Source organism: Phyllobates terribilis, unplaced genomic scaffold, assembly GCF_046119375.1.
Source record: "Phyllobates terribilis strain yellow unplaced genomic scaffold, ASM4611937v1 Scaffold_209__1_contigs__length_3470805, whole genome shotgun sequence".
Lineage (NCBI taxonomy): Eukaryota > Metazoa > Chordata > Amphibia > Anura > Dendrobatidae > Phyllobates > Phyllobates terribilis.
The window spans coordinates 415556-427829 of record NW_027362969.1 but is presented as its reverse complement, the minus strand read 5'-3'; positions in this window follow the sequence as shown (position 1 = coordinate 427829).

Sequence of the window (12274 nt, the reverse complement as noted above, 5' to 3'; positions counted from 1 at the left end):
CACAGTAACAGTGCTCCAGTGTCATTCTGTGCCTGCTCATCTGTCAGCAGACATATTTGTCTGATGGAAAAGATCTAAGAGAGATGAAGACAGAAGACCTATGGATTCCGTTGGGAGTGAGGATTTTTCTTTATTAAAGATGGAGTCCCTAAATGTGTTTTATTTTTAATAATAAAAAAAAAAAATTCTGTCTTTTTTTTTTCTGTTTACTAGAAATTGATGGTGGCTATGTCTAATTTGGCGTGAAACCATGAATTTCGGGCTTAGTACCAGCTGATAAGGCAAAGATGGCCTGGTACTAACCCTATTATTACCCAGGTTGCCACTCACCACCAGGGCCGCTGGAAGAGCCGGGTAAAGCACCTGGAAATGGTGCCATGATGAATGCGCCATTTTCAGGGGTGGCTGTGGGCTGCGATTTTCAGCGTGGAGGGCCAAGAACGCATGGGCCTTACCATGCTGCGAATCCCAGCCCCCAGCCAGTCACAGACGCCCATTCTCTGTGTCAGCGTCTGTGATTGGCTGTTGGGACTGTCACACATATAGAAGTGTGAAAATAAATAAATAATAAAACAAAAATGACATAGCACTCTGCAGAAATTTTGATTCTCAGCGCAGATAGAGGTGGCAGCCCGTAGCTGTCTGCTTTATCTGCCTGGTTTTACCTTGACTGGCGATCAAAAGTCAGGAAAGCCCAATGTTTTTTTTTAATTATTTAAAAAAATAATTAAAAAAAAAAAATGCGTGGGCTCCCGCCATATTTTGATCGGGGGGGCTGGGGGCTTGGATTCTCAGCATGGTAAGGCCCAAGCATTCTGGGCCCCCCACGCTGAAAATGGCAGCCTGCAGCCACCCCTGGAATTGGCGCATTCATCGTAGCGCCATTTCCAGGCACTTTATCCGGCTCTTCCAATGGCCCTGGTGGGGGGTGGCACGCTGGGTAATAATGGGGTTAATACCAGCTTTGTATTATCAGCTGGAACTAAGCCTGAAATTCATGGAGTCACGCCAAACTAGACATGGCCACCATGAATTTCCAGTAAACAGAAAAAAACACAACACAGAATTTTTTTTTTAATAAAAATAAAACACAAAACACATGTAGGGACTCCATCTTTAATTAAAAACAAAATCCTCGCTCTGACGTAATCCACGGATCTTCTGTCTCCAGCTCTGCTACATCTTTGCCATCAGACAAATATGCCGGCTGACAGATGAGCAGGCACAGAATGACACTAGAACCCAGTTGTCAGAGAAGTGCTCAGCTGGCCTCCAGCCGCCGACCATGTTTTCCTGTGCGTTGCAAATAATGCATACTTTCAAACACATGCCTATTTTTGCTATGCAAGTCTACGGTACATTGCGTCTGCGCTGATTTACAACGGATGCGTTGTAACGCACAGCATAAACGCAATGATAACCCAGCCTAACAGCAGCGAGAAGGGGAGACGGAGCCCTGGAGACCGCCTAGTCAGTCTACTGGTGGTACTATCATGCCCATTGCCCAGTATGTACTGCCAGCCTCTGTGGTATTAGCATTCAAGCTCACATGGCATGTCCTGCCAGCCAGCCACTGGTGTTAGTACTAGCATGATAGTACCACACACCAGTGGCTGGGCAATGGGCATGCATGATGGTACCACCAGTGGCTGGCAGGACATGCTGGGCATGATTCATGCCTAGTATGTCCTGCCAGCCTCCTTGGTACTATCATGCCCACCCACTATGTCCTGCCAGCCCCTGGTAATAGTACATGCTGCTGGGCATAGTACCAGTAACCAGAGGCTGGCAGCAGGACATGCTGGGCAATGGGCATGATGATAATCATGCCCATTGCCCAGTAGTATTTACTGCCAGCCTCGGCCAGGGGTCCTCCCAGTCACCCCTCTCCCCTATCCCTTCCCCCCACCCCTCCCCGTTTCATACTGACGCGTCGAGATGAGCGGCAGCCGCTGCCTGGAGCGACGCAGGGTCCGTACTCCACAGCGCGCACAGGAAGCAGTCCCAGGACAATGACGTCATCACCCTGAGACTGACCTCCTGCGCACGCGCCGGCAGTGTCGTGCTGCGCAGAGGAGGCAGAGGGCCCATCACTAATCATATCGGCAGTGCTGCGAACCGGGGGGGGGGCGCATCTGTTCTCTGTACAGGGCCCAGGGGGGTAGGGGGCGGGGCCATCGGGACCCGGGGGTTTTCCCGATCCTCCGGTGGGCCAGTCCCCCCTGCAGAGGGGCATATGTATATATGCAGGTCGGCCACATCCCAGTGGTGCAGACACATCCACACTGCACCCTGTATACTTGTGCACTGCCGTCTGCTGCAGTGGTAGGAGCCGCCTGAATGCATCTTCTTCCTGCCGGAGAGGAGCTTGTGGGCCTGTGCGGTGAGGAGGTGGACGCTGCGCACCTCCTGAGAAGTATATGGCACTCCATGTATCTGTGCACATAGTATACCACTCTAGTATATAGCAGAAAGGAGACATCGACCAGAAGAGTCCAGGCATGTGGGTGATGCACATAATTATTATATTGATAACCAGGTGGAAGAGGAGGAAATGCAAAAAAAGGGGGGAAATTAAAAACTATACGCAAAGGGGACGTCGAGACAGGAATTACAATTAACACCAGTGGGAATGGATCATGATTAGAACAGCAAAGGGATAATACAGAGAATCAAGCCACAAATTAATCCAGTATATAAAAATATATATACATATCATTAGTTAGATATATCTGTACATATGATTGTTTAATTATCATAAACTTTACATAAAGTGCAAGTGCCTCCAAAGAATAAATCTACATAAATTATATATCTCATATGTGAACAAATACAGGTGTTTCTCACTAAATTAGAATATAATCAAACAGTTATTGTTTATTTCTGTTAATGCTGATGATTATGGCTATACGAGTTTCACTTTTTTTATATTGAAGAACTGAAATAAAGTAACTTTTTGATGATATTCTATTTTAGTGAGATGCACCTGTATATGTATATATACAAGGGCTGGTCCCTTATTATTTGGATGTCGGTGTGAATCCTGTAGAGCAGTGGTCAGCAAACTTTTTTGCACCAGGGACCCGCTTTAAGCAAGACCAGTTTTCAATGGCCCGGTGGGGGTGGGGTCGGGGCTTTGGTCATATGTGGGTGGGGTTATGGAGGGGTGGAGCTTAGTGCATACTTATCATATAATTATGACATTTATAATGAGAATGTGATTCAACTTACCATAGGTTCAGAATGAGTGGGAGCACCAGGCTTGTTTCCCTGGATCAGTGGGAGCACTGGGCTTGTTTTCCTGCAACAAGACGATCCCATCTAGGTCCCATCTGATGATGATGACCACTACTACTGCTACTGGACACAGCCACTGCTGCTATGAATTTTCACTGTTATTTGCTTTTTTCACTTTAACCAGAAAATCTGCTGCTGGGCCGCACAAGACCAGAACACAGCTACAGGAGTCATAAGGGTGGGACACCTGACGTCATATCTAGCTGCCCATTAGCATCCAGAGCCCCTCCCCCTCCAACTCGCAGCTAGCAGGAGGGGAAGGAGCGCTGGACACACATGACCTGCTTGTCCCTGCTCCTGCCTGAGCACATTCTGGGAGTAGGGCCGCATGGCTAATTATCTATTCACTGCCAGTCCCTCCTCCTCTTTTCTTATAGGCTACTGATCACATGCTGGCTTTCTCTCTGCTGATCCTCTACAACTGTCAGCGGCGCTGCGGACCGGCTGAAAAACCCCAACGGCCCGGTCCTGGTCCGCGGACCAGCGGTTGGGGACCTCTGCTGTAGAGAGTAGTGCACTGACTTGGGCATATGTGCTGTTGACAGATATGTATTTGTATCCACTTTAAGCGTTTTTAAAAAAGGTGACCACATGTGCATTGTACTCATGCTATAGCAGAAGCAGATCCCACTCCTGAATGGCGTCCACCCGATGTATGTTTCGGCTTCTTGTCTTCGTCAGGGGGTGGCATCATTCAGAAAGAGCTAAGAGTTAAACGGCCAACTATAGCCAATCAGGATGGAGGTATGTCTCCACCAACCAATGGGTGCTGAGGAGGCGTGGCTCGATACACAACGCGCACCAACGCTACGAGGAAACTATGTGACCTGTGATGCTGTGAGCACGTGATGGAGACACTTGATCGGGGGTCACGGGGCACATATAGATACAGTCGGGGAGGATGATGTGGAGACGTTCATGTGTATTGCCTCTTCAGCAGACATCTAATCTACTGATTGAGTGTGGATATATCGGATAAAGTGGAAAATCTTCTTAATTTATAATGATGGATAACGAGTATAGGTTATATATTACAGCAATACACAGGAATAGGGGGTAGTGAGTGTTACATGTATATAAGCATAGGCGGATTATAATGAGGACGATCTGGGCTACCGCCCGGGGCCCCGAACCTCCAGGGGGCCCGGGGCTTCGGGGTGTCTATGGCCAGATTGTCCTCATTATATGTGCGGCACCACGGCACTTACCGGCAGACAGTGGGGGGGGGGGCCCAAGGATCGCTCCCCCAGCAGCGGCACACAGCCGCTGCTTCTTCGGCCGGGCCAGCACTGCAGCAGTTAACTTCCCTGTGCTGGCCCGGCCGCGTCACTGCTAGGAGACACGGCTCTGTGCGCGGCCGTGTCTCCTAGCTGTGACGTCACGCAGTGCGCACCCGGCCTGCAGTGCTGCACCGGAAAAGAGCTGGAGCCGAGTCGGGGGATGGTGAGTGTGTGTATGTGTATGTATATGTATGTATGTGTGTGTGTGTGCAGGCAGATGTCATTGTGTGATGTCTGTTTATATGTATTTTTGTGTTTCAAATGTGTTTATGCGTGTATGTATATGTTTGTGTGTGCGTGACTGCGTGCGGCCTCCTGCTGAGTATAGATGGCGCCGTGCGGCCTCCTGCTGTCTCTGGGGGGGCGCCGTGCGGCCTCCCGCTGTGTATAGATGGCGCCGTGCGGCCCCCTGCTGTCTCTGGGGGGGGCGCCGTGCGGCCTCCCGCTGTGTATAGATGGCGCCGTGCGGCCTACTGCTGTCTCTGGGGGGGGGGGCGCCGTGCAGCCTCCCGCTGTGTATATATGGCGCCGTGCAGCCTCCCGCTGTGTACAGATGGCGCCGTGCGGCCTCCCGCTGTGTATAGATGGCATTGTGCGGCCCCCTGTGTATAGATGGCATCGTGCAGCCTTCCGCTGTTTATAGGTGGCGCCGTGGGGCCTCCCGCTATGTATAGGTGGCGCCGTGCGGCCTCCCGCTGTGTATAGGTGGCGCCGCCCGCTGTGCATAGGTGGCGCCGTGCGGCCTCCCGCTGTGTATAGGTGGCGCCTCCCGCTGTGTATAGGTGGCGCCGTGCGGCCTCCCGCTGTTTATAGGTGGCGCCGTGCTGCCTCCCGCTGTGTATAGGTGGCGCCGTGCGGCCTCCCGCTGTGTATAGGTGGCGCCGTGCGGCCTCCCGCTGTGTATAGGTGGCGCCGTGCGGCCTCCCGCTGTGTATAGGTGACGCCGTGCGGCCTCCTGCTGAGTATAGATGGCGCCGTGCGGCCTCCTGCTGTCTTTGGGGTCGGGGGCGCCGTGTGGCCTCCTGCTGAGTATAGATGGCGCTGTGGGGGGGGGCGTTGTGCGGCCTCCCGCTGTGTATAGATTGCGCCGTGCGGCCTCCTGCTCTCTCTGGGGGGGGCGCTGTGGGCCTCCTGCTGTGTATAGGTGGCGCCGTGTGGCCTCCCGCTGTGTATAGATGGCGCCGTGCGGCCTCCCGCTGTGTATAGATGGCTACGTGCGGCCTCCCGCTGTGTATAGATGGCTACGTGCGGCCTCCCGCTGTGTATAGATGGCTACGTGCGGCCTCCCGCTGTGTATAGATGGCTACGTGCGGCCTCCCGCTGTGTATAGATGGCTACGTGCGGCCTCCTGCTGTGTATAGATGGCTACGTGCGGCCTCCAGCTGTGTATAGATGGTTACGTGTGCTCAATATTGAGTCATACAATTAATGTAAGGCTATGTGCCCACGATGCAGAAATGCTCCGGATTTTTTTTGAGCGTTTCCGCGTCTCCCTGGCAGAAAAAACGCATGTGGATTGTACATGCGGATTGTACATGCTTTTTTCCTGCCTGGGACTTGCTGATGTGAAGCGTTCTTCACTTGCATTTCCGCATGCGGGTTGACAAGCGATTTTAGCATCACTTGGAAAGTGCTTGACAACTTGGTCACACTATATAAATACATGCAACCGGCATGGATTTATATAGTGTGACCATAAAAGAATGGTAAAAAATAAATATATAATTACCTTCTGATGGCCTGCCGACGTCAGCGGTCGCGTGACCCGTCACATGACTAAATGACGTCACGGCAGGTCCTTTTCAGACCATCGCGAGCTGCTGGCAAGCCAGGACGCATCGGATAAAGACACCGGGGGCCATCAGAAGGTAAGTATAATATTTATTTTTTATTTTATTCTTTTTTTACAGGTTCTATGGTACCCGGGTCCGGAGGACAGTCTCCTCTTCTCCAAACCCGGGTACCATCCGCACATTGAAGCGCATGGATTCTGCATGTACAGATCCAGTGATGCGGATTCCATGTGTTCTAATGCAAGTCAATGGCGGCGAAAGCGCCGTGCTTCCGCAAAATAATTGGTAGTGCAGCGGATTTTTCCGCAATGATAATCCGCAGCAGAAATTTACACAGCATGTGCACAGCACATGTGGATTATCATTGGGGAACATGGCCGACCTTCTACCAAGCGTTTTTAAGCGTTTCTGCAGCGGAATTGCCACCGCGGAAACGCTTAAAAAACGCATAGTGGGCACACAGCCTAAAAAAAATTATTATAATTAATATTGTGTTCTCCCCGCCTCAGTCCTCACAGCACAACGCAGAACACGAGCTCCTCATCACCAGTCCTCCTGTCCCAGCACAATGTGCGCACTGCTGCAGCTGCAGGTGGAATAGTGTCCACTGACTGGACTGAGAAGGCCCCGCCCCTTCTGGTGACGTCATGGTTCCATGAAATCACTCCTCCCCCTCAAGAAATCAACTCCAATCTAGACACTCCGCTGCTGCTGAGGCGTGGTGACGCTGTAGCTGGGTGATTGCAGTCAGAGTAGTGGTGTTTGGTGTCTGCACTACAGGTAAGAAGATGGGAATGTGCCAAGGTGATTACTACATTCAGGACAATAAGTAGCTAGCTGTAGGTGTGCAGAATCCCACTCCCAATATTGTCAGGGTCTCGCACCCCCTCATGTCGTGGGCTGTCAGGCTCCCGCACCCCCTCGTGTCGTGAGCTGCCAGGCTCCCGCACCCCCTCGTTTCGTGGGCTGTCAGGGTCTCGCACCCCCTCGTTTCATGGGCTGTCAGGGTCTCGCACCCCCTCGTTTCGTGGGCTGTCAGGGTCTCGCACCCCCTCGTTTCGTGGGCTGTCAGGGTCTCGCACCCCCTCGTGTCGTGGGCTGTCTGGCTCCCGCACCCCTTCATATCGTGGGCTGTCAGGCTCCAGCACCCCCTCGTGTCGTGGGCTGCCAGGCTCCCGCACCCCCTCGTGTAGTGGGCTGCCAGGCTCCAGCACCCACTCGTGTTGTGGGCTGCCAGGCTCCCGCACCCACTCGTGTAGTGGGCTGCCAGGCTCCCGCACCCCCTCGTGTCGTGGGCTGTCAGGCTCCCGCACCCCTTCATGTCGTGGGCTGTCAGGCTCCCGCACCCCCTTGTGTCATGGGCTGTCGGGGCTCCCGCACCCCTCGTGTCGTGGGCTGTCGGGCTCCCGCACCCCCTCGTGTCGTGGGCTGTCGGGCTCCCGCATCCCCTCGTGTCATGGGCTGTCAGGCTCCCGCACCCCCTCGTGTCGTGGGCTGCCAGGCTCCCGCATCCCCTCGTGTCGAGGGCTGTCAGGCTCCCGCACCCCCTCGTGTCGTGGGCTGCCAGGCTCCCGCACCCCCTCTTGTCGTGGGCTGCCAGGCTCCCGCACCCCCTCGTGTCAAGGGCTGTCAGGCTCCCGCACCCCCTCGTGTCGTCGGCTGTCAGGCTCCCGCACTCTCCCCCTGTCGTTGTCTGTGGAGAAGATTAATACATATTTTCATTTTTCAGGTTTTCTCTTATAAAACAAGATCCCTAAGCTTCTGTCTTTGACCGAAAAAATGGCGTCTGACAAGTCGCTGCTGTCTGCAGAAATGAACACAAACATGGAGGAAGCGCTGTATGAACAGATGCTGATGAAGGTACGAAAGATGAATTGGAGAGGCCAGCAATCACCGGGTGAATGTCTCCTCCGTCAGCTGCCGGGAGCGCGGCAGTCTCCAACATTTACCTAATGTGTATTGTTGGCTTTAGACCCCTCACAGTTGTACTATTTTGGTGCAGGAAAAATCAGTTTCCAGAACCATCCTGTTCATGTTACTCACTGATTCTCACTTGTTGCCTCATTTCAGGCCAAACAGGAGATACAGGGCAGAATACCGAACTTACCAGAACGCAGAGAGATCAGACCCCAGCCGGGTGAGATGGGCATCCTCTGATTATTATCCAGTTTACTTTGTGCATATTATGTGACAGATACCACAGTGGGGCAGTGGGGTCTTATTGACTGCAACGGTCACATGATGCAACCAACGTGGGGGGTCACATAATTTCTTATGCAGTTGATTACATGCAAATGCTGCTTGGCTTTTGCCGATTTTATTGTGTTTTTGTTCACTTTTTGTTTTTATTTCTGTGTTAGGTTTCTGCATTAAAACTCGCACATCCAAAAATACCAAAATCTTTATTAACATCTGCAAGTCGAACCAGATCCCAGCGGCCCCGGACCTGACGGAGCAGGAGTTAGTCAGCATCCTGGAATCTGATGATCCCTCCGGCTATCGAGTCCCCATGAGCCTTGGAGAGCCCCACGTTGAAGTTGATAATAGTACGTTTTTTTTTAATACAGCGCTTCTCTTTTTAAAGGGATAGTCCAGAGATATCCTTAAAGGGGTTAAAATAGCAAGTATTACAACTTACTAATCCTCAATGGTCAAAGGTGCCATCTCCACAGGTTCTGGTAGGTCCACTTCCAGTCTGCGGAATAAAGTTTGACATCTTGTTGTTTACTTTTGAACTTTTTTGGTTTAGATTTGGGACTTAGAGGGATTGTCCACTACTTGGATTCCCCTTTAAGAACTTATACCACTTATTCATAGCAGCCCTACTAAGGTCAATGGATTGAGTCGGCACCGCAAAGTATCTAAGTCCTGGTGCACTTTGTCCTACAGGTGGAGGCAGCTGCACGGCGTACGACATAGTGATTAATGGCACCGTCTTTGAGAAAATTACGGTAACTGCAATTGCTTATTCCGACATACGAGCTGTCTGCTCTCCTTTGTGTCAGCTCCTTACTTTGTATTTTTTTTATTAGAATAATGAGCTTTTCAGGGAATTTTTTATCACCGTGGCCATGGAGGGACTAGAGAACAAGTACGAAATGGAGCTGTCAAGAGGTAACGACCGCATCACTGATATTTTCCTTGATTTTTCCATCGACCACACAAGGACTTGTTCTTTCGTGGAGCAAGTTTACCATATAATATATTGAACATTTTTATGTACCAACCTGTTGTATGGCACCGTATCAAATGCCTTTGAAAAGTCCAGATAGACAACATCCACTAAGTTTCCCTGGTCCAACCTGAACTTACCTCCCCATAGAATCTTTTCAGATTAGTTTGCAGGACAGATCCCTCATAATCATATGTTTAGGTTATTCTTATTGAGGTGCTCCAGGTTAGTATCTCTTAGAAAACCCTCAAAGTTGTTGCCCACAGTACAAGTTAAACTTACCAACCTATAAATTCCAGGCTCAGATGTTATCCCCTTCTTGAATATTGGTACCACATTTGCTATGTGGGTGTAACCCTGGTGGATATGGACCCACTGCCCCACGGGAGGGTTGTGACTAGGTGTCTACTGGGTCTCCACTAGAACCTCTGGTGGTGAGGATAGACTGGGCCGCCGGTAGACACCAGGTACCACTTCAGTGCAGTTCCCGGGACTGCAGCAGCATTCCGGAGGTACCAGGGTACCAGACTCAGGAGAGCGAAGACAAGGACTAGGTCAGACAGTCTGAGATCAGGGCAGGAAGCACAGGTTCAGGATAGAGAAAAATGGCAAGGGGGACAGGGGTTTTTGATACCAGAAAACTCCTTTAACGCTTGCAACCTCTGTTGCTTGACTGCTACTCAAACAGTCAAATCAGTCAGTAAGAATTTAGGGAACTTCCATGGCGATATTTTGCATCAGTATTTGTTAGCAGACGCCAGGAGTGGATCCAAAACAGAAGAGGTGAAAGTGTTTCAGTTACTATTTTTCACTGTGTTTGTTCCCCTCTGGTTTTCAGCTTACAAATACTGATGTAAATTAGTGCCCAAAATACTCACTGTGTGAATGAGGCGAGGAAGCTGCTTGTAGTACTGTAATAGAAGTCCTTATTCTGAGGATGAGTTCTGTAATTCTTGTCTTCTCTGCTCCATCAAACTCCCCAGAGCAGGGGCAACCCCTGGAGCAAAATTTCTGGCGGCAGATTTCCAGACATATGACTCAGTGATGTGTGATGGACCCCGACTCCCAAACAAAATGAATCAGACACATACAAAATAAATACACAAATCATTGCAATTAGGTGTCAAACGTTCTCAACTTTATTTAAATTTACATGACACCGAAAATGGCACAACCCTCGACTCACGAAGAGTCACCCTCCAGCGCTCAGGAGAGGAAAACCCCCTGTGGAGGAAACCTCTAGGGAACCATGGCTGGAGGGCTGCCCTTCCCTTGGGCTTAGAGAGTTAGTGCCGATATATGACGGAGTTTTAGAATTTCTACATATTTACAGAGAACGACATAACAAATATAGACTATTAATGTGATAAACTGGATGTGGGAGAGATCTGGCTGCGATATCTGTCACCACATTTATTGCTGGAACGAATTTAGTTGATCTGATTTCCCAGGTGGATCTACCACTTCTCCCTTACAGATCCAGCTCCGTCTCTCAAGATGTTGGGTACTTGGTTACAGGGGTTGCTCATTATGGATAACCCCTAATAGGATGCATATCCCCTCCCCCTCCCAATTTATCACCCATTAAAGTCAACGATCCATCCATGAACTCCCAAAGAAGAGCAGCTCTTTCTACATAGTAACAGAAGGGGATCCTGTTTTGGGGACCCCCCCTCTGTTACCTTCCCTTCCCCCGGGGTGTCTAAGAAGACAACCCCTTTCCCTGCTAGAACCTCCAAATTACACCAACATTGGCACATTACGTGGGGTGGTCAAGCTCAAGGTCCTCAGGCGCATCATCAGTAATGGCGCTGATCATGGCAGCACGGCATTCTTTTATGGAATCTTCTTTATGACACTTGTTTATGCCCTCACAATAGTTGTCATGGTTACTACAAGGGCTATTACTGATGCAGGGTCCAAGTATTAACCCTTTCATCATTGGTAATTCACTTTCATTATGGAGGCAAATAATTACCAAGCAGGAGTCTTATCATTACGGCTTCCCTTAGGCACCATAAGAAATAAAGATTATAGAACATACGTACAAGTGTTTCAGGAGTGTTTTGCACTTTTTAGATCCATAGATTGGGCTTATAACTAGCACTTTACAAAGCGGAAAATTAAGAGGAAATTACATGTAAAATAATATTATAGGGAATTGCATTTCAAGCATTTTCCTAATGTGCATTCTGCATACTTGCATAGTTACATAGGTTGAAAAAGTTTGAACTTTAATATCCTAGGTCTATCTCCAAAGTTATACATTTTCTATTACTAGATTATTTATAACCCACAATGTCATGTTTTGTTAAAAAAGTATCCAGCCCTTCTATAAATGCTGTTATGCTATCTGCCATTACTATATCTTGTGGTTGGCATTCCAAAGTCTGACTGCTCTAACTGTAAAGAATCCTTTCCTATTAAGTTGCCAGAATCGCTTCACCTCCGCTTGTTATGAATGTTCCTGGTGCTTTGTAAGGTCCTGGAAAGTGATAAGTCATGTGCCAGTACTATGCATTGACCACATATGTATTTATACATATAAATGTATATTTATGAAGGATGTGATAATTACCCTTCATAGAGGTGTTACGATCATTCATAAATTGCTTTCATAGGTTTGATCTCCAGGATTAGCAGAGATTTGGGGTGTAAACGTAATAAATAATGAGTAAAACATCAAAGCAAACGAAAAAGGGTTTTTGACCCAAACTGGTAGGTGAGACCGG